At 36.6% G+C, this 23,741-nt stretch overlaps 1 protein-coding gene across 8 annotated transcripts in view; it reads left to right on the top strand.

Moving 5' to 3' along the window:
* The window catches only part of Sipa1l1 (signal induced proliferation associated 1 like 1), a 364,872-nt gene that overhangs the window by 40,787 nt on the left and 300,344 nt on the right, over positions 1-23,741 (top strand). For all 8 annotated transcript variants that reach the window (XM_071607707.1, XM_071607706.1, XM_071607705.1 and 5 more), the window contains one exon: positions 8,753-8,846. The gene's annotated coding sequence lies outside the window, so the exon portion shown is untranslated. The remainder of the gene's footprint in view (positions 1-8,752; positions 8,847-23,741) is intronic.

The following is a 23,741-nucleotide window of genomic DNA, read 5'->3' as shown; positions in this document are numbered from 1 at the left end:
CACCTATGCTTAATGGCTACATTGCCTTCAACATTCTTGTGTGTTTTTTTAGTAAAGTCATCTCTAGAGGAAATAATTAGGAGTGGAGTTGCTAGGCTATAGAGTATAGTGCACATTCACTTTGGTAGAGTGAAAGTTTTACAAAGTGGTTATATCAATTTATATGTACCAATTGGCAGCATGTGAGAACTCCAAGTTCTTGTCAACATTTGGTATTGCCTGCCATTTGACTTTAGCCATTCTGGGTTGTGTGTGTACAAATGCTGCATTGCCAAAGACTAATGCATGTAAGCAGATTGTCATATTTGTTGGCCATTTTCATACCACTTTTTGGGATGATGGAAATGTTCTATATCTTCATTGTGGTTGGTGTTGCCTGCAAAACCATATGCAACTGTTGTAATGCATGGAAGCACTGTACCTTAAAAAGTGAATTTCACTGTTTGCAAATTATATCTCAGTTAATCTAATTATTAAATACCACTTTTCTTAATGATTTGTAGGAAGTTTTTGAAACTATATATTTTGCATGAGTCCTTTTTTGGATGTGTGCTTTGCAAGTATGTTCTACTTGCTGGCTTTCTCTTTTTTGGGGGGATGGGGTACCATGGATTGAACTCGGGGACACTCAACAGCTGAGCCGCATCCCACCCCTATTTTATATTTTATTTGGAGACAGGATCTCACTGAGTTGTTAAGCACCTCACTTTTGCTGAGGCTGGCTTTGAACTCACGATCCTCTTACCTCAGCCTCCTGAGATGCTGGGATTACAGGTGTGTGCCCCTATGCCTGGCTGCTGGCTTTCTTTTACAACTTTCTTAGTGTTATTCTGCTTAAGATAATTTTGCATGCTCCATGGCCACAAAGATAAAGATGGAATTTGAGTAACTTCCTGAAGAAGTAAGGTCACTCACTAGTCATGCAGCTATCTGGGGAGACTCATTTTAGGCTAAGGAGACAGGAGGAGAAAAGACCATGTGGCCAGGACCCTAGAATGAAATGACGGGTAGCAGAGATGGGCTCAGAATGGCCTAAAGGCAGCAGGTGGTCTCAAGACTGTGAGTCTCACTGAGAACTTTGGCTTTTCTTCTGAGTATGGTGGGACTCCTGGAGAGTTCTTAAGCAGAAGATTGACGTGGCTTACCTGTTTTTTAACAGAATCACTAGGCTGCTGCATTGAGAATAGACTGCTGTGGCAGGGCTGAAGTAGAGAGGCCAGTTCTGAGTCTGTTGCAAAACTCCAAGAAATTGGTGATGGTGACTTGGACCTCTTGGTGGTGAGAAATGAGGTGGTTGAGTATTAGTATTTTTGAGTGTAAAGCTGACAGGTGCTCATGGTTTGGAAGGTGAGGTGTGAAAGAGAGGCATTCAGAACAGCACCTAGTTTTTTTTTTTTTTAATTTTTTTTTTAGTTGTAGATAGACACAATACCTTTATTTATTTATTTAGAGAGAAGGAGAGAGAGAGAGAGAGAGAGAGAGAGAGAGAGAGAATTTTTTAATTTTTTAATTTTTTTAATATTTATTTTTTAGTTTTCGGCGGATACAACATCTTTGTTTTGTATGTGGTGCTGCATGCATGCCAGGCTAGCGCGCTACCGCTTGAGCCACATCCCCAGCCCCCTTTATTTTATTTATTTATATGTAGTGCTGAGGATTGAACCCAGGGCCTCACATGTGCTAGGTGAGCGCTCTGCCACTGAGCCACAACCCCAGCCCTTATTTTTTGGTTTTCTTTTATTATTTGCATAAATGATTGGAAAGAGGGGCATTGGGATGTTGGAGAAAGGGAAGGTGCAGAAGATCTGGAGCAGTGGTACCTAGGTGTTTGCATTTCATGGATGTAATTAAAAAAAAAATTCAACATGTTATAAAGAAAGCCAGGCACAGTGGTGCATGCCTATAATTCTAGTGGTTCAGGAGGCTAAGGCAAGGCAGGAGGATTTCAAGTTTGAAGCCAGCCTCAGCAATTTAACAAGGCTGTGAGCAAATTAGTGAGACTCTGTCTCAAAATGAAAAATAGAAAGGGCTGGGGATATGGCTCAGTGGTAAAGGGCCCCTGGTTTTCCCCAGTACCCCCTCTTACCCCTCCCCAAAAGCTATTTGAATATTAAAAGAATAGGAAGTGTATAATGTTAAAATAAAGGGTAACCCTTTAAATTGGATAAACTTAGCTTTATGAAAAACTCAAACATGTTTTTGTTCCCATTTTTCTGAGGATCCACAAATGCAGTTATTGTTTTGCAAACTGATTTTGGGAATCACTTTAGTATTTTTGTATCCTTTGATTTTGATACTATTAATAAATGAGCATCATATCCTTAAGCTTGCAGTAAGATTGAGTTTAGTCTGTAAGAAACAAAAACTTCAAGGCTGTGTGTCATTGCTAGCCTAGAAATACTTTAAAAGGCAGAGAGGGCCAGATGCATTGGAAGGACACATATGGTACACGTGTAATCATAGTAAAGCTTGATGCTCATTTTAGTAACTTCTTTGCTGACAGACTCAATGAAATGATTGTTTCCAAAATTTTGTTTTGGAGTATCCAAACTCTTAAGTTTTCTTTAGCATATTGATTTGACTTGTCCTTAGGGGAAAATAGAGTTTTACATTTTCACTTTTTGCTTTTCTCTTCTCCCCACCATTAATGCTAAAGCTAAGTGCACTGTAAAGCCTTTGATAACAGCAATCCAGAGCAGCAGGAGTGGGAGATGTGGTACATAGTAACAAAAGCAGAGCTGCTCTGAGTGACTGGTGACCCAGAGCTTAGATGGCACTAACATTAGTAGGCTTGTGTTGAGTAACTCTGTTGAATTATACTTGGACTTGCCATTGAATTAAACACCTACTTTCTATTTGGCAGAGCATTGAGATGCCTTCTGTATGAGTATCAGTGACACTGATTGACTTCAGAAGTGTGTAAATGATCTTTTAGAAAGTTTTGCCTTCGAGTATTACCTGAAAATTATTTTGTGCAGTTTGATAGCATAGAGTAATTTGATTACTCAGACACTGAATGTTCTTTGTAAGATTCTGCTTCAAAGAACAGTGTTATTAATAGCTGATTATTTTTTGCATTTTTGCCAACTGATTTTATGGCACTTAATGTCTTTATAGCAAAAAGAGAATTTTAACATGTATAATCACTCCTCAGTGTTTTCAGTCTGCTTTTAGTGTTGGGTAATAGTGTTGTATTTTAGATACCTGATGTGTCAGTGGTTTTAACATGACTATTGTCCCCTGAGGGATGGAGAAAAATCAGTGAAAAGTTCACTGCTGCTTTGTGAATTAAGTTATGCCTTGGCACAGAGTGCTGATCATTTTGGCATTCACACTCAGCATTAGATCACCTTGCCTGCAATTTGGGAATGTTCCGAAAATGCTACCTAACTCTGCAGGATTCTCCATAAACTTGAACTGGTATAGAAAATGATGTTTATTATATCCTGTTCTCAAATATTGTGCCAAATTACTGTCATCACACTCTTTATTGATAAAAAATTAGTTAGGCAAAAACCATTTTCTTCTCCCTGCAAGGCAGAAGGGAAATTTATGAAGCACTCTGTATAAGGAAGGGTTCCAGTGTCAATGGTGGATGTGAGCCCTGGCTGGAGACCAGGAACTCTTGGCTGATAGTGGAGTGTTCTCTGTGGAGATGTTGGTTTCCATTTCACCTCTAACTATGTTGAAATAATGAAAAGAATATTGCTAGGTGTGTTGGTTTGGGTTTTAGTTACAGATAGGAAAATCCATGATTTATTGAGGGTGATAGCTAGTTTGGTTAATCATCTAGAGGGCTGAAGAAAGAGAATGTAGACTGAGTTTCTGAGTCTTGTCAGTAGCACACAGTAGACCTGGCAAGGAGTTGCCAGGGTCAGAATTCCCAAATCAGGAAACCAGCAGCAGAATCTCCCCAACTCTTTGTTCTAGCAAAGTGGGTGCTGCATACCTTGCCACCCTGCTGCTTCTACATGACTCTGTTCTGAAGGAGTTCCACGTGTTGTGTCTGGGTAAAGGCACCTGATTTACACATCTGCCTGTACTACAGGGCGAGGAAGGCAGGAAACATAAGCCTCCTGCTCCCAACTTGTTTATTTGCTTCCATTTTAAAATTCTCTATTGGGAAGATGAGCTTCACATAGTAGGAAACTGAAGTGAAAATGGAATGAAGATAATGCTGAACTCCATGAATATAACAGATGCTCATTATAGTACTTATTTAAAATAATATAGTAATTTTAGTAATGGAATTGTAAGAAATCTAGGAATCAGTAATATAAAATTATATATTACTTTTTTTTTGTAGTACCAAATATTGAACCCTTATACTTGTTATGTAAAATGATCTTTAACAAAGTTTTATACTGGTGAATGGTGTATAAAGTGCTGAAAACCCCAGTGGTTTCATGCTTGCATAACTTTAGAATTCTGTTAATCTAGTAAGATTTTATTGATAAAGAGACAAAGACAAGAACAGTTTTAGATTCTTTTGTAATTAGTAGATAACACTGCAAATCAAGACCCATTCTTGTGAATTTGTTCCTTTGATCAGAGATCAGAAATTTTATCAGTGGGTCAGCATAAACTCATTACTGTTGTTAGAAGAATAAGTTAGTATGAATGTGTGATGGTGGGAGATAGCAGAGTTACAAAGCAAACTTAATATGTGGCTGATTGGCTAGCTGGCTTTCTTTCTTTCTGTACTGGAAATTAAACCTCTGAATCACATCCCCAACCCTTTTTATTTTTGTTATTTTGAGACATGGTATCACTGAATTGCCTGGCTTTGAACTCATGATCCTCCTCCCAAGTTGCTGGGATTACAGGTATGTGCTACTGTGCCTGGGAATATATGGTTGTTTTTCTAGAGTAAAAAAAAATTAAATAATTAAAAAGACCTTTTTTTTTTTTTTTTTTTTTTTTGTGGTGCTGGAGATGGAACTCAGAACTTTGTGCATGCTAGCACTTTACCTCTGAGCCACATCATCAGCCCCTATAGGTTTTATTTATTTAATATAAACTTAGCTCTACAGGGGCCTTAGAAATCATGTGGTTAGTACCCTGATTTTATAGTTCAGGAAGCCAAAGCCCAGGAGGTGTAGTGATTTGCTCAAGACTGTTGTTGGTAGGTGGTAAGGCCTCCTGGTTTCCTGGTTGCATAGACTGTTCTCCCTGCCCCCAGGGGAGTAGAACTTCTCCACACTGGGAGGAAGCCTCAGTGCCTGCTGGAGCCCCACACTGAGAATTGAGTCTGGATGTAATAGTCAGGATATCTTAGTGGAGATGTTGGTTGGATAACATTGGTGGTCTTTTATGTAACAGATGAACACTTAGACATTTGTTCTTGAGTTTTGAGAAAAATGAATTGCAGAAGTAAGAACTGTTCAAAACAACACTTGGGGGAAGCACACTGCACATGCCTAATTGAAGATGTAAGTTTTCCTTGGTAAAATGAGCTGCGTAGTACTTTTCTGTTTACTCTTCTGGGTGATTCATGAATTTGTTCAGACACAACTCTTTTGCTGAGGCTTTTGCCATTACATGCATAGTCAATAGTAGTTAAGAATTACTGGGGAACTTCAGCCCAGCTAACTTGGCATGTGCTTCACATCTTTGCTCGATGCTGCCTTTGCAGTGAGTCTTACTCTAGCCCTACCCTGCTTAATGTTGCAGCCCCCTTGCTCCTCATGCACTGCTGTCCTGCACTTTTTCTTTCCAATAGCAGTGTCTCTTATAAATATTGTGCATATATTCCCCAAATAATTTGTCTATTAACTTTACTGCTTACTGTGTGTCTCCTCCATTAAAATAGGAGCTTTTTGAAGGCAGAGACTGGTCAGTTTGTGCATTCCCAGCCTCAGGACTAAATAGTAGAGAATAAATATGTGTTAAATAAATGACTTGATAAAAGCAGCTCTTTTTTAGGATTTCTATAGTAAATTGACAGATTCTCATTTCCAGTGATTAATTTATTATGAATGGCAAACTCATCAGTTGGTGTGAACAGCATATAAATTGTGTGTGACTTGTGATGTCTAGTTTTCTGGGATCACTGTATTTGGCAATAAATAAAGAACTCAGATGTAAAACTCATTAACATGTGGAGTACTAAGTGATAAAAACACAAAGATTCTCAGATATAGATTTGAACACTTAGCTGCCTTTAAATATAATTGGTGTAAAAGACTTTCACTGTTAATATTGTGGCCACAAAAGTTGAATTTCAGAGTATGGGGTGATGGAGGAGGGAGGAGGGATGAGGAAGGAAGAGAGAGGGAAGCAGGAGGAATCTCTTGGTGAAGTTGGAAGATAATTCAGCAGAGTTATCCCAATGTGCCAGTACACTTCTTTTTGTTAATTTAACCCTTTACAGATGAGCTAAAACATGAAAACACTTAAATGAAGATTAAGTCTATAATGTTTCAAAATTTTCATTTAGCTCAATTCAGTTCTGAGGCATTAAGATAGTTTACAAATGCTCATTTTTATTATTTAAAGATATATTTGACACTTAGTATTCAAGGGGGATAAAGGTGGTAAATGATATCTTAGAACGATGTTAAGAAACCTGGAAATTACTGGTACAGTGGCGCATGCCTGTAATTCCAGTGGCTCGGGAGGCAGAGGCAGGAGGCAGGAGGCAGGAGGATCATGAGTTCAAAGCCAGCCTTAGCAAAAGTGAGGTGCTAAACAACTCAGTGAGACCCTATCTCTAAATAAAATACAAAATAGGCCTGGGGATATGGCTCAGTGCCCCTGCATTGAGTCCCCAGTACCAAAGGGAGGGGAAGAAACTTGAAAATCAAATACATTTTTTATATGAACTTAAGTTCAAAGCCTAAATGACTTGCCTTTTTTCATGCAGCCAGTTAATGGCAGAATTGGTACTAATTCTATCACATATTTTCACTAAGGGATTCTTAATAGGAAAGGAGCATATAAGCCAGGAGATGACCTAGGGAACGATTATGAGTTTGTTTGGAGATCTGTGTTTTATCTGAAAATTTTCATTTAGTTAAGCTGAGTTTTAGGGCATTATGGTAAATACACAACTAGGCATAGAATGAGCAAATATAGATCATGTGCTTTTAGAACTGGAAGAGTGATTGCAACATCCCATTACCACTGCAATACCCTCAGCTTTACAGATAAAATTAAACAAAACCTCCTGACTGCCAACCTCGAGCACCTACTGTTAGATCTGCTATTGCAAAAGTTGTATTTCTCAGCATATTAAAATAGAGGTACATCTCAGGTGCATGACAAGCATCTCATTTAACAATATATTGCAAAAGAAACAATTTATAGAAAAGATTAAGAAGTGAAAACTTTTCAGATGTCCCCAGCTGGAGGAGGAGTGCAGTGGGACTATCTTTTGATCTGAATTTGCTTATGATAGACTTAGTTGCACCATATAGATATTTAATAAAATTCAAATGTACAAATGGTGTGCATTGTTCATATTTTAGTATCTCTATATGAAAGTTCCCTTGAAATGATCTCTTGGAAGTGGGTGGCCATCACTGTGGCCTAGGCAGTGGGTTTCCCTGTGTGACTAGCAGAAGAATCATCATGCAAAGCCATTACCAGGGGCCCATGGAGGTCCTTTTTCTGCTAAGAAGGTGAATGGTATGAAGCCTCTTAGAATTTTGAGAAAAAGCCTGCTGAGACATGAGCAGTTTTCAGATTGGGTCTGGAATCTTTGGGAACAGAGAGTAGCTACCCTTGAGCAGTTGGTTACTTGGAATCCTTATATTAATGTTAAAAGTCCTTGTCAGAATTTTTATTGTCTTGTGTTTTCAGCTTTTCCACTGATGTAAGGATTTCAGTTTTAGCGGGCAGTAGTCTGGGTACTATTGCTTTACTGTCCTGGTGTCATGTACTTGTGACCTTTTTCTCACTGCAGGCATGCTGTGGTGTGTTGTTTTCAGATAAAGTCTGTGTCACACACTAGCTAGCTTACCAACTTTACGTGCATTTGTGGAAATATCCTACAGATTGGAGTTACATCCTATCCTGGTAGAGCCATGTGTTTAGAAGTTCAGATATACTATCTGTTGGCAGGTGTGTCTTGTCAAATGGTGAGTGCCCAGGAGGTGGGAAGAGCTGCAGTTGTGTTAAGGTAACTTGTCTGGAAGCCCCTGCTCCTCATTTAAGTTGTTATTGTAGCTTAGTATCCAAGAAAGCTGTTTGTCATTGTTTAGAAATCACAGCTCTGTGCTTGTCTGTCGTGCCCAAGGCCCTGGGTTTGTTCTCCAGCATTGTACAGCACCACCACCAACCACCACCAGGAACCATAGCTCCAGAATTAGAGACAGCTTTAAAGTCCTTGAATTATTCTGAGAGTTTAGCTCTCATTATTTTCTATATCTTCTGGATTTGAAGTTTTGAAAAACTTGATGTAGTTTATTCAAATGATTGAAAGTTTTCCTGGTAAAGACTGACTTTGAGGCTGAAGAGAGCCCATATTCCTCTTTCATTTCTTTTAAGGTGTGGCAATATGAGGGCAGAAGTCGGGCTAGAGTTTGAGCTAAAGCTGTGTGGAAACTTTGCCAGCCAGTTGGCTGACTCTGAATGGTAAGCCAGGAAGAACCACCCACGTTTTCCATTTTGGATTTGAATCACAGAAAACAGGTTTCTTGTAGAAACCATTTGGCATTAAAAAGTGTCTGGAAATTTTGTCTTTGATTAAATGATATTTTATCTTGTGCATGTGTTTTAAATTAATTATTTTCTCCCTTTTAATCCATAGGTGAAATTTCATATTTGGCTTTCCTACAGTACTGACCATAACCTAATTTCCAAGATTTTTTATAAAGGTAGACTCAAAAGGACTATACTTTCAGGTAAGGATCTGATTTTACTTTATCTTGATAATACATAGCCACTTTGGCAGAACTCTTAAGTTCTCAGATTTCTGGAATAGAAGTATAGGTGAATTTTTAAAAATGGTAGTAACTTGAATTCTCCAGACAGATTCTCATCTGTTTGATATTAGCTAAGAGGTATCAATGTGACTGACTACTTAAAACAATTAGAGAAACAGTATACAATGGCAATTAAAAAACACACACAGGCCTGGTGTGGTGGCATATGCCTATAATTCCAGCGGCTCAGGAGGCTGAGGTAGGAGGAGTGCAAGTTCAAAAGCAGCCTTAGTAATGGAGAGGCACTAAGCAACTCAGTGAAACCCTGCCTCTAAATAAAATACAAAATAGGGCTAGGTGTGTGGCTCAGTGGTTGCGTGCCCCTGAGTTCAATCCCTGGTACAAAAACAAACACAAACACATATATTCATACTCATTTAAAATTGCTTTAAAACTGTTTTTAAATTTTTTTTAGTGTGAGAATCATCCTGTGTTCTAATACCTGTCATCTATTGTCACCTGATTGATTGACCAATCTATCATCCATTCATCCCTTCATCTATCTATCTCCTATTTATTTAAAGCTTAACAAATGGATGGTTTAAAAATAATTTCTCTACCTGTTTGGCATACCAAAGTACTGTAAACAGTTCTGGACACAAGGGGATTACAGAGAAAGATCTATGCTCAAATATTTTGGAATTAATAAGACTAATATTTAGAAATGAATTTTCCCCACATAGAAAGGTAATTGTACCAGAAACAATCAAACATCTCCCTCCCCATTAGTCCAGAAAACTACATTTTATAGAAAAAATTGTGCTGAGTTGGGATTGTTATCATGTTCCTGGATACAAGTGAAAACACATTTCAGTCATATCAAATTGACTTTTTAAATAATTGCTGAATTTATCTAAGTGATCATGAGATATTGATTCACTCACCAGTGTTTGTACTTCTATAGGAGAGCTACTTTTCAATTTTAGAGTATGTAAAGTTTAAAATTGTTGGGATCATTTGAAGGACAGTGGCAACTGAATGAAGTAGTCTAAAAGTTACTTTTCAATAATGCATTGTAGGATGACTCTTGTAGACACTGACTCTTATAGACACTTCCTAATTATACACCAGTGAACAGAAATTAGTTTGCATAACTATAATATACCAACAAGGAGAGAGCCCAGTAGAGAGAAACTGGTTTGGAATTTATAGCAAGATCCAGGTGACATGTGGATCTAATTTCTTTTCGATCCATCCCAAGATTGCCCTTACTCAGATCCTATAGTAACTTCTTACATTCTTCTTCTTGCTTCCTCACACTCCAGGGCCTCCCTGTCACCATAGCAGTAGTTCTCAAACTTTTTGGTCTTAGAAACTCTTTATATTGTTAAGTGATTGAGGACTTAAGAGACCTTTTGTATATGTCCATCACAATTTACTTGTATTAGAAATTAAAATGGAGAAAAATATCAGAATATATAAGCACATATGTGTTTGCTGCAGGGTGATGACACTGGCATAATCTTAGGGCTTCTGGAAAACATTGTACACTCATGAGAGAATGAGAGTGAAATAGCAAGTAACATTATTTTTGAATGTAAGATTTATCAAGGTCTTATATACAGCAAGATCCACCTTTTTTAGTGTATAGTTCTGTGTGGATTTCAGTAAATGCACATAGTTGTATGACCACAATGAAAATATAGAACATTTCCATCTCCCCAGAATGTTCCCCTACCACAGAGCCAGTCCCCTCTAACTTATTTCTTGTCCCCATAGTTTTCCCTGTTCTGAATATCATATAGATGGAGTTATACTAGAGGTAGTATTTTGAATCTGGCTTCTTTCATTCACATAATGCAATTGAGATTTAATTGTGTTGTTATACCAATAATTTGTTCTTTTGTTATTGCCGGGACCTGTTCCATCATACTGCAGTTACCATCTGAAGGACATTTGGGTTGTTTCTAGTTTGGGGTGGTTATGTGTTTAGTATTATTATTAAAATAGTTTTGACCTTGCAGACCCTTCAAAGGGTCTCAAGAATCCCCTGGGGTCCTGAGACTTCTCTGAGAACCTCTGGCCTATAGCATATCATTTCCGTGTTGTCTTCTAGCCTGAGTGTGATGTGCCCTGTCTAGCTCAAGGGTCTTCTGCGCATGCCTTTCTAAACTTTCTTCCCTCTATTATGCCTACACTATTAATTCCTGAGGCTCTTTATCATCATGGCCATCCTTGTGCCATTGCTGTGCCTCTTCCCAGTGCTCTGCAGTAGTTCGAGGACTTGGTGGTTTCCCATCTTCTTGAGGATAATGTTTTCTCTCAGTCCTGACTGAGGACCTACCTGGCACACAGAAGATTTAGAATATTGTTTACTCATTCAAGCACAATTCTTTTAGGTTATTTCACCAGACATTTGATTGTTTTTAATGGGCTTTTCCATATATGGTTACATTTACCCTTCATTTCAGTTCTGTGAAGTGAGTAGCACAAGGGATGTTGAGCAGCTTTTATTTTTACCAAATACAAGTCCTAAAGCTGTGGTCCTTAACCAAGTTGCATATTAATCAATGTCCTGATGCTCAGAACAATTAAATCCTAATTTCTGGAGGTCATGTCTGGGGATTTATATTTGTAAAAGCAGCATCGTTAAATCATAGAATCATTATTGCAGGTTATACCTTCAAGTCTTGATGGAGTACTCAAGACTGGAACCCAGGTCTTTTGAGTGCTGCTTTATTAGGGCCTTTCCCTCTACACTGTGAACTTTCATAGCCCAGAAGCAGTACACAGATTTAGAGAGCCTTGGTTTACATGTCAGGCTTCTATGGAGGCACCATAGCATTCAGACCTGAACACTGATTTTAGAATTAGAAGACCCATTTCTGGTTTGGCTTTGCATTCATTAACTATGGGTTAATAAATACTTGAATCTGTTTCACTTTTAAAGTAAAGATACTTCCTTAAATTTTAGAAGCCTTTTGTGGGGATAAAATTAGATAATGTGTTAAAGGAGTTTGTAAACTATAAAACTTACTTGTTTTCAGCCTACTTTTCCATATATTTTTTGACTAACTTTGCTTGAGGTTCATAAATTACACAATTAAAATGTAAATACAGCCTTTCAGCAATAGTCAAAGAACACAATTATTTGAAGTTAAAACCTAGAGGTCACTGTTAGTTGTATACTTTCTATCCTTTGTGCATTTAAGTGAATAAATATGTGTGCATATAAAGAATTCTTTTGTGCTGTCTTATAGAATCTGATTTTGTACTTTTGTTCCTTCTTTTTTTCTTAAGTAACAGCAGATCTTACAAATCCCATATTAGAATATTGTAAATCACTCTAGTTCTTTTAGTAGTGGCATTTTTTTTTCATATATTCTCATATTGATGGACAGTTAGCTTGTTTCTATTTTTTTTCAAATATATTTTAGTTGTACATGGATGCAGTATCTTTATTTTTTTTGTTTACTTTTATGTGGTGCTGAGGATCGAACCCAGTGCCTCACACATGAGAGGCAAGTGCTTTACCACTGAGCCACACCCCAGCCACCTCTATTTTTTATTTATAAAAATACTAATGAACTTTCTTAGCTCTTTCTTATTAAAACATTGATTAATTCTTACCAAAAGATTTTAATGCATTCTGCTGTCATATGTGTGTGTATATGTGTGTGTGTGTGTGTGTGTGTGTGTGTGTGTGTGTGTATATAATCACCTGTCCACAAAGTATACCAAAAAATAAAAAAAAGATCAGTTCTGTTTCTAAGATATTGGGGAGTGAAGTAGTAAATGTCTTCTATCTGAAATCTTAACCCTTTTATCTGCAGAAGAGAACTTAGACTTTTTAATTGTTATAAAACATACTAGACTTTTTCTGAGAGAACTTTTTCATAAAGTTTTTGAATGTTTTATTTGTATGGTACTCTTATTTTACTGTTTGGATACACTTTTACAGACTGTGTGTATTGCTTAAGTGTACCTCTTTAGGGCTATGGTTGTGGCTCAGTGATAGAGTGCTCACCCAGTGTGGCACTGGGTTTGATCTTCAGCATCACATAAAAATAAATAAATATAATAAAGTTATTCTGTCTTTTTACAACTAAAAAAGAAATTTAAAAAGTGTACCTCTTGGGCTGGAGTTGTGGCTCAGTGGTAGAGCGCTTGCTGGCATGTATGAGGCCCTAGGTTTGATCCTCAGTAACCACATATAAGTAAATAAAATAAAAAGATCCATTGACAACTAAAAAATATTAAAAAAAAAGTGTATCTCTTTAAGTGTGATTACTACATGGTTGCCTTTTAATAACCACAGCAAACCATAGTAGTGTCCACTTATGGTAGACACTGTGCCAACAGGTTAGTATCTATGATCTTACTTCTTTCCAATAACCCAGTGAAATTGATGTTATTATCCAAATTAAGCACTTAGAAATGGAGATTTAGGTCAAATCTCTTGCCCAAGTTTAGATATGGATATAGGATCCAAAAATCTTGCTTCTAATTGGGATGCTAAACTATCTCCAAGGTTATACTGAATCAAAGATGGTATCTCATATCTTTTGTATCACAGTTTCTTTAAAAAAATTTTTTTTTAGTTGTAGGTGAACAAAATACCTTTATTTTATTTATTTTTATGTGGTGCTGAGGATCAAACCCAGTGCCTCACACATGCCAGACGAGCACACTACCAATGAGCCACAATTCCAGCACCTACATCACGTTTCTTTTTAAATTACTTATATTTATATGTTTTACTAACAAGTAAAACTAGTAATAATTGAACAGATATAGGAAGAATCCATTCTCTGTAGTATTCATTTTGTATAAAGTATTTATAATAAAAGCAATATACTACTATAAGATGACAAAAGCAAACACTACTTGCTGAACTTAATGATAAGAATGGAGGTTGAGAGTGAAAAGTGGGGAATTGATGTTGAGTTCTGTGTATTAACTAAGCTTGATAAATGGTGCTGTTTCCTCACTGGTTAAGTAGTATAGATTAAATAGTTGGCTTAACCAGTTGTCATCTCTAGTAACATAATGAAGAAGAAATTACATTTGACAATGGTAATCCAGATGAGTTGCCAAGTGGAATTCTAGAACTATTTTCCTGTACTGTGAGTAATAAGGAAAACATTTCTGAAAGGGGTTATTGATGACAAATGAAAGGTGAAAATGGTTCAAGATGAAAGTGACACCAAGGCATCTCATAGAGTTTTCTAGGTTCATTGAAATGTCTGTTCATATTTTATTATAGACATCATTGAGTGTTTTCAGGAGCTATGGGTGATTATTTCTCAAAAATGATCACTGTCATTGGAATTCAGCAAAGAGAACTTTCACATATATTCTCTGTGTGTGCTTATGTCACATTTCACTTGAATGATAAAATAGTTTTAAGTGGTGTCATCTTCCTGACCCTTATTGATTTCTTTATTGTGTCTTATACTTGAAATATGGTGGGTGAATGGCTGAAACAAATCTATTGGTAGAGTCTCAGACTTACTTGCTGAACTCCTTATTTTGTTAAGAGGTTAAGAAATACTTTTGGCTGATACAGGTTTGGTGATTGACAGGAGAGCACAAGTGTGCTGGCTCCCCTTCCTGTGTGGGCTTGTTAGTCTGGCACCACACAGGATGGGTCCCAGGAAGCACTGGGTGTTTGTGACTTTAAGTCACTGCTGGTATGTGTAGATTCAAATCAAACCTAGGGCAGCCTTCTCTAAGGAATACATTTTTAAAAAATACTGTTTTATCTTTTTCTCTTATTTTTATATTCATAAGTTACTTGAATAGATCCAGAAACAGCATTGTACTTTGTCGCTTAAGTGAGGCTACTTTTTAAGATAACACTCTCTACCTTTTAGAAGAATTCACTTGCGTTTCCAGACTTTACAATCTGATATTTTTGTTGATGTCCTACATGAAAAATTTCAGTGTATGGAATTTGAATACTCACGTATATTCTGTGGCGGTGACTGAGAAGCATTGGGCAAGGAGTTTTTTCCTCCATCCTTGTGTGGACATCACATTCCTTAGCCTACTATTTGTTTTGTATCTGTGTTTTAGTGCAACCATAACAAGTTCATTCAAGTTGTGGTTGAACTGAGGTTAAGTGGTATTATGGTTGTTTGGCAAGATGTGGACATAAACACTTCTTCTTAAACACAGGATGGCCTGAGGTGACTGTATGTTCAATTGCATAATCACAGACTGTGCTTCACAAACACAGGAGTGAGTACATGGGCCACATGCATCTTCAAGGAGAAATTGCCTCATACCCTGGAATCTACTTTTAAAAACAACTGTAGAGTTCCCTTGAGGGTTTTCTTAGACCAGTGTATATTAGGAATGGGCACATTTTTACTGTATTTTCTTCTCCCTCTCTCCTTCCTCCATCCCTTCCTGGTATTTTTGTCACTTGAAGGCTGTTTTGCTGAAGTAATACCCCTGAAGTAATTCACTCTGTAGGGACTGTGTGGAGTGGAGAGTCATTCTACTTGAAATTACTAGTAATGTGCCCAGTCAAGGCCAACTCCTAGGTGTATGTAAGAAACAGGTCTTTGGAGCTCCTGAATAGTATTTAAAACACTTAATGCTACTCTGGATAGCTGAAGAGCTGAAATAGAATGCCTGTGCTAGTAGGAAGAAGGGCCTGTGGGGGATACTCTGTATTTTTTTGAAAATGAGTCTATTTGAAAAAATTTTTTTCTTGCTTACTTGCTGTTTGCAGTACTTAGAAGAAAATTGTATGTGTTTGATATAGGACTGTTTCTATAATCTTAACTTTTATTAAATGCATTTGTTAAAGGACTGACTTTTCAATGTATATTTATAATTGAATACATTTCTCATATGTTTTATTCAAACTGATTTTGATGGTAAATTTCAGAGAAACCAAATGCAATTAAAAATATTTTCTTGACAGTGATCATTATAGATTTTTATTTGAAATATTTGTTTTTTGTTTTAGCAAAATAATCAGATATCAGGTTTAAATAGTAAGTGAAATTGAAACACAAGGCTTGAGACAAAAAGAACCCCATGCTCTGCCTTTCCTACGTCTCTCCAGGGGCAACTATGTTTAAGCCGCCTTCTTGTGTTTTTTTTTTTTTTTTTTTAAACCTGTTTCTTCTGGCATTTACTACCATCTAACTAAATAATATAACTTCTATAGCTTGCCTTTTCTTTCTTTCTTTTTGCAGTGCTGGAGATTGAACCCGGGACCTTGTGTATGCTAATATACCTATGTTTTCAACTGTAAATATTATCTTTTGATTTCTTTTCACAGGTGATGAGGATGTAGGCCCCCTCCACTTACCATTCTGTATCCTCCCATTGATAATTTCATCTAATTTTGGTTAAGTCAGCATTCTTTATCTACAGAATTATCATTTGAACACTGATAACAGTGGTCACAGAGGATTCAGTGATCATTTTCTCTTACTCTAACTTTTCTCCTCAGAGATAGTGGGTACTTTGTCCTTAAGTGCTTAGCTTTCTACTTATCAAGCACTCATTTTTCTCTTGAGTTTTCTGATAGAATTCTAAATCTCAAATGGTAAAATATTCTTCAGCTCTGGTTTTCTTTTGGTGCTGTCTCTGCCAGGATTCGGATCCAGCTGTGTCTAGACTGCTTGCTTTCTGGCTTCCACAGAGCTGCCATTGTGAGACAGCCACCATCTTGGAGAAGGCCTTGGACTTCTCCCTTTCTGGAATAAATGTTCTCTCTAAATATATGTGTATATACTTCTTATATAAATTAGTATACTAGTGTATGTATTAGAATTAGTATATGTATTATATAAATATATACACCTGTGTGTATATATCCTCATTTTCCCATGAGCGGGATTTAAAACAGAAATTTATTTTCTAATTACTAGTATGTAAGAACATACGTGATTTTTTTTTACCTGAATTTTGTGTCCTGCATTCTTGCTAAATTTATTTATTAGCTCTAGTAATTGTTTGTAGATTTTTTTAAAGTTCTTTATGTAAATGACTATATCATCTATACTCTTCTTTCTTCCTGATCCTTGTACCTTGTATTTATTTTTCTTGCCTTACTGCAATCACTAGAGAGTATAAAGTCAGAATTTTTGCCTTATGTTTCACCTCAGGAGCAAATAATTCTCTTCTTTACCTTTAAGTATTTTGTTAGCTTTAGTCCCCGCCCCATCTTGTTCATCAGTTTCAGGAAGTTCTTTATTCTTCCTGATTTGTGGGGTATTTTTTTTAAAAAAATTATTATGAATAGTTGTTGTATTTTGTCAAATACCTTTTCTATATCTATTGAACTGATTCTGAGGGTTTTCCTCTTTGTTATTGTGGTGTATTACCTAGGTTGATTTTCAAGTATTGAACCAATCTTGCATTGGGTAAACTTTAGTTACTCATGATGTATATTTTTACATCATGTATTTAATTTGCTAAAATTTTGTTAAGTTTTTGTTTTTATATTTGTGAGGAATAAGGGCTATAATTTTCACTTTTTGTACTCTCTATCAAGTTTTGTTATAGGCATTATGTTAACCTTATAAAATGGTTTGGGCAGTGATCCTTCTATTTCCTGAAAAAGTTTGTATAATGTTGGTGTATTTCTTTTATGAATCTTGATAGAATTTACCAATAATCAAAAAAAAATTACCAGTGAAACCATCTGGACTTGGAGCTTTCATTTTTGGAATACGTTTGATAACAGATTCAATTTCTTTAAAAGATATACGGCTACTTAGATTATCTCTCTTCTTGTGTCAATTTTGATAAGTTGTATTTTTCAAGAAATTTGTACATTTCATAAAAGTTGAATTTGTTGGCATAAAGTTATTTTTTCTTCTTAAATATCTGTGGGATCTCTAGAGGATTTTTGTTTTATCTATTTATTTTTCATTTCTAATAATAACGATTGATATTTTCTTTCTTTTTTTCTTGAATGGTCTTACCAGAAGCTTATCAGTGTTTCTGGTTATTTTAAAGACCCAGACTTTGGCTTTGTTAATTTTTTTCTCTTGTCAGTTTATTAGCTATTTCAATGACTTCTTTATTTTTTAATTTTTTGAATGCTTTGTTTCTTGTTTCTTAAGAACCTTAGGGGAGGGGCTGGAGTTGTTGCTCAGTGGCAGAGCACTTGCCTGGCATGTGTGAGGCACTGTGTTTGATTCTTAGTACCACATATAAATAAGGTCCATTGATAACTTAAAAAGAACCTTAGGTGATTGTGGTAATCTTATTTTTTTAAATTTAACATTAAAAATTATAAAATTCCCTTTAAGCATTTGTTTTAGCTGCATCCCACAACACCCCCTAAGCTACACTTTCATACCAGTGCGTTTTCTTTTTGTTGCCATTGGGCTCAAAGTATTTTCTAATTTTCTTTTTGACCTCTTTTGACTAGTGATCTCTTAAAGGTATATTGTTTAATTTATATACATTTGGGATTTAGCTAGATATCCTATCCTTGCTGGTTTCTAATTTAATTTTGTTGTGGTTGAAGAATATATTTTGTGGGGCTTCAGTTCTTTTATATATACTGAGATTTATTTGTAGCACATCATATGATCTGTCTTGGTAAGAGTACTGTGGACATTTAAAAGGAATATATGTTCTCTATTGTTAGATTTTCTCTGAATGTTAGGTAAATGTGGTTGATAGTGTTGTTCAGATATGGATTTTCTTTTTTGTCGAATCTATCATTTACTGAGATGGGATATTGACATCTTCTATGAGCGTCTCATTGTCCTTTTCTTCTATTAATTATGTTTGTTTTTGCTTCATGTATTTTGGGCACAGACACACTCATAATTGCTGTATCCTTATGATGAATTGTCCTTCTTATATATAAATGAAATGTTCTTTTTCTCTGGTAATACTCTTCGTTTAAGAGTTAATTAGAAGCTCTGTGTGTGTGTGATGGTGCTGGTATTTTTCCTTTGCACAATCAGCATGGACCCTGCCTTGTCATTGGGAGTCTCCTTTTGATCTAGTCCCCCTAGTTTCCAACCTCACGCCTTGGCCTTGATTAGTACCTCAGTTTCATAGCCATTCTGGAGTTATGCCTCAGGAACAGACCTGCTTCCTCCTGGGGACCTCCTCCCCACTGTCCTTGACAGGTTTCAGCTTTGTCTGGTTTGCTAAATCAGTTTCCAGTTATGCATTGGTTTTCCTCTTTCGCAAATTTTGTTGATGTGTCTTATATGTTTTTATCTTTTCTCTCATTTTTATGTTCTTTATTGTTATTTCTGTCTCAAAATAAAAACTAAGAAGGGCTGGGATATAGTTCTGTGGTGAAGTGTCCCTGGGTTCAATCCATAGTACCAAAGAAACCAAAAAAAACCAAAAAAACAGAAAAAAGATGTTTACTTTCTTTGTGCTTGGTTTGGTAGACATTAAATAGTAATTTAGACATTTTCAATTTTGTAGTTTTCATAGTATTGTCACTTTTTTTGTTTTTGTTGTTGTGGAGCTAACAATCCCATGAAATGTTGTTATAGCCGATTAACTATTCTTTGTATTATGAGAATTTTTATTACTATATTATTTCAGGTATATTCATTTGAAAATGAACATATTAGGTTAGGCCTATTATATAGAATAGAAATTTCCTTGATCTAGGATTCAGATTCACTGAGTTATTACTATTTTAATCTGGGTGAGTCATGTATACACACTACCCCATTCTTTACCTGGAAATGGAAAATGTAAACTTTACAGTTGTTAAAGTCATCATCCTTTTGAGATAATAGGAAAGTGTTTCAAAAGTTATAAAGTAGAATATAACCTGTGTAAGGTGATGTACTGACTGTTGTACTCTTGGGTAGTTAGGAATTGAGTTGTGTTTATGTTCTTTGGTAGTTGAGTTTGGCTGAATATTCTTTGTGGTGTAAAACTTGTTCTATGCTTTGAAGAACAAGTTTTGTTTCATAACTCCTTCTTAGCCCAGGATTCAGTCCTGCATGAAGGTAGGATTGACAGCTGCCTAAATGCTGTTACTTAACGGCTACCCAGGAATTTACAGACCTCAAAATTGCTCCATGTTCAACCAGGTATTTTGGGATATTTTCCAAAGATTCTTGTTAAGTGCCTGTGTTGTCACTGAAATTATGTCCTGAGATGTCATCTGGCTGTGGCATGCCAGCTCCATTTAGTGTATCAGGAGAACAGGACTTTAAGAAACAAGATACAGGTCAGTTAGGTGTTTTTTTTTTTTCTGTACAGGAGAGTTGAACAAATCTAAAATCTGTGCTGCGTCAGGGATGGTTTTGATAGCAATAGCTGTGAGCCTTGGTTAGCTAAGAAATGATCTCTAGTAAAGTCAGGATAATATGGCTATTCAGTTCTTTTAGATCCAGCCCTACTTGATCTCTTAATCATTGTAGTACTTATATAGTTATCATCATATTCAAGCATGAAATGGATGGCCCTTGGAGACCAGAGATCTAAGTACTAGCAGCTTAGCAACACTTCTACTCATGCAAGCCTCTTAAAATATGTTTCAGAAGTAAGGGAAAATGGAAGTTTTCCTACCCTTAATTGGAAAATCTAGGGGAAAATGGAATGTTAGCAATTGCTGTTACTAGCATAACACAGTTGGCATTTGGACAAAGTGTAAAGCTTTCATTGATATAACTTATTTAATTAGTTTGGAATTTCCTCCTCCCCCTTTAATGAATTGTGGTCACACATTAGAGATCTGTCTTATTTTTTTTTTTTAACAACAGAAACTGTAGCTATATAACTAATATAACTGTGATCTTTTAAATTTGTTGACATAAGATATAAATAGCTTTAGTCCTTAAAAAAATCATGTGGGTTTTGGTTTTAGAAGCATTTCTTGATCTTTACATTTATTTATGATCTTCTTGGTCCTAAAGATGTTTAAAATAGTCTTTATCATGAGGTAGCATTATTATTGAATTATTATTGAATTTGATACTTTGCTGATAACTGCAGTGTGATGATTTTAAAGTTTTCTAATACACTTTGTGTGTGCTGGTCAGGTTGCTTATTCCTAGTACCCCTGTCTCTCTGAATATATTTCTTTTATTTTTTATTTTTTTTTTGTAGTTGTAGATGGACAGAATGCTTTTATTTTATTTGTTAATTTTATGTGGTCCTGAGGATCGAACCCAGTGCCTCTTACATGCTAGGCAAGCGCTTTGCCACTGAGCTACAGCCCCAGCCCTCTGAATATATTTCTGATATGACAACCCTGCTTCCTTCCATGCCCAGTTCCCTCTTTTGGAATTCACAACATTCATTGTGATACTCTGGGAGATAATTCCATGTACATATTCAATTTAATCACAGGGCAGCACTATTTGAATTCTACTTTATCTTTTCTGTTATTGTCAACCTTAATTTTTGAGGTTCTTTTAGAAAAGTCATCATTATTGTAAATAACTGTCTCTAAGTCCTTGAGTGTGCCTGATTGTCCCGGTGTTTCTTTTGTAGGAGTAGGCCAATCTAGGTTAACAGTTCTTTCTGCTAACTAGTTTAGTATTTTAATCAAGTAATTCTCAGCCATAATTTTATTATTGAGCTAGATCAGTGTTGGAGGTGAATGGTGATTCTAGGCCTAAATCTCTTCCAGTGGCTTTTACTATGGAGAGGGAGCACAAAAGTTAAGGATTCTGTGCAGTTTGGTATTGGCACTGGTATTGGGTGAGCCACACATTTGGGGTTGTTCTAGGCTAGAAAGCAGTAACCAGACAGTATAGGCTTTAGAACCCAGAGTAGCAATGAAAATGACATTGCTTATGGAGACTTTATCCCACCTTTTGTAAATATGTAACAGAAATTTACATTAGAACTTGCTCAGAGGATTAGAAGAAAAGGAAAGCAATATGTTTGTATAGCAGCAGTCCAGAGGTGACTCAGCTTTGGTCCAGAGGTGACAACTGTTGGTGCTGTCGTTCATCCCTTTTCTTTAGGATTCACAAGCAATGAAACTATATAGTTACTCTCTGGACTTTTCTCAGGGTGAGGGATTTTATTAGAATCACTTGATAGATGTTACAGCAATTTTAAAAGGTCTAATCTGTTCTTAATTAAAGGGGAGAATGTTTTAATTTATTGAGCAGCAAATACTGAGTGCTCATGTGTGAAAGGTACAGTGGGTCAGTTCTCTGGGGAAGACCAAGATGCTGTTCTTGCTCTAGAGTTAAAACTTTGTAGGGAAAATCCAATACCAAATAATAGTAGAAGAGTGTCCGAAGAGAGGCATAGTGGAATACTCTGGGAGTCTGGAGAAAGCCTGAAGGAGAAAGACGCTCATTTCCATGGTGAAGTAGGAGACTGAAGGTTTCATTGGGGAGGTTGGTGTTTAAGCAGTGCTGTACTGGGTAGGGTTTGGACTTAAGGAAGAGTTCTTTAGAGTGAGGCACTGGCATGTGTTGGGCATAGGAACGTCAGACTTGCTACAGCGTCCAGCAAATATTTATTATTATTATTATTATTATTAGTAGTAGTAGTAGTAATAAAGCTAGTGTTTGTTGAATGTTTAAAAGGCTAATGATTGTTTTAAGGGCATTTTTTTTTTTTTTTTTTGGTGGTCCTTGGAATTGAACCCAGAGACTTGTGCATGGGAGGCAAGCGCTTACCGCTGAGCCACACCCAGAGCACTAAAGTGCTTATATTAGTTCTTCATAATAATAGCACATGACCCATATGAGGTAAATACTACTATCATCCTTATTTTTCAGATAAAGACATTGAAGTACAGATAGATTTAGAAACTTCCCTGAAGTTACATAGTAGGATTTGATCCCACAGTGGTTGCAGAGCATGCATTTCTACTCACTGTGCTATACTCTGGGAAATGTAGCAAAGTTGCATGGAGGTTCATTTATGAATACCAGGATGGATAAGGTATTTTTTAAAAGTTGTTTTCTGTGAAGGTTTTAAACATATTCTCTCGTTTCTCCTAACATACCAGTTTTTCCTGCCTTTGGAATGCCTTTTCTACTTCACCTGGTGAATTTTTCCTCCTTCATTTGTCTGTTACCTTTTCTGTGAGGCTGTTTTGAGGCACCCAGGAAGAAGAGCACTCCTGTGGGTTCCCATGGCCTTGGCCAGTACTATGCCTTCAATACAACGTCCATTAGGTGATAGCATCAATATTTGCTTGTATATTTCCTCAGTCAGTCTGTGAATTCGTTCATTGAGTCCTTCTTGTGTCCCCAGTGTTGGCCACATCTTTGTTCCTGAGTGAAGATATGAAAAATGTCACCAGAGTAAAAGGGAGGGCGATGAATTCTCAGATTTCATGCTGACTTATTTCTCTGCTTTCTTCTGAAGTTGCCGTTGTTTGAAATACCTGGAAAAGAGATAAAATTTATGCCATGATACTTTGGCTGATTGGAGTTTCTATAAGTTTTAAGGAGGGAGATCGTTGTGGCTTTGAGTGTAGCCTGGGCTTTGGGCTTGGCCTCACAGGGGTGTAACATTTGAGTTGGCATAAGGGATGGGGCACACCCAGCTGAGAGCAGCCTGAACCCTGGATGGAGGTGGGGTTCAACATGGAATGGCCTCTGGGCTTTCCTGCTACAGGCCTTTTCCAGCATAGAAAGTCCATCCAAAGCTTTGATTTCTTTGAGTCATCAGATGCATGGTCAGTAAAGCATTTGCCATGTTGTGGTTTGAACTGAAGGTAAGTCATTAATACATACGAATATGAAATTCAAATGCTCAGGATGCCCTTTGGTGGTAAACTGCCCTGAAAAGTGGGCCCATTTGGTCTGAATTAAAATTACCCTCCAGAAATTCTTTAAAATCTTGAAACCAAAAGTAACCTCACATTTAACTGACACATCTTTTGTAATCAGCCTCGCTTGAGTTTCCCTTGATTGTCAGGAGGGACTTTTC

This window comes from Marmota flaviventris, chromosome 2, assembly GCF_047511675.1.
Source record: "Marmota flaviventris isolate mMarFla1 chromosome 2, mMarFla1.hap1, whole genome shotgun sequence".
Taxonomy (NCBI): Eukaryota; Metazoa; Chordata; class Mammalia; order Rodentia; family Sciuridae; genus Marmota; species Marmota flaviventris.
This window is presented reverse-complemented; position numbering and strand designations above follow the sequence as displayed.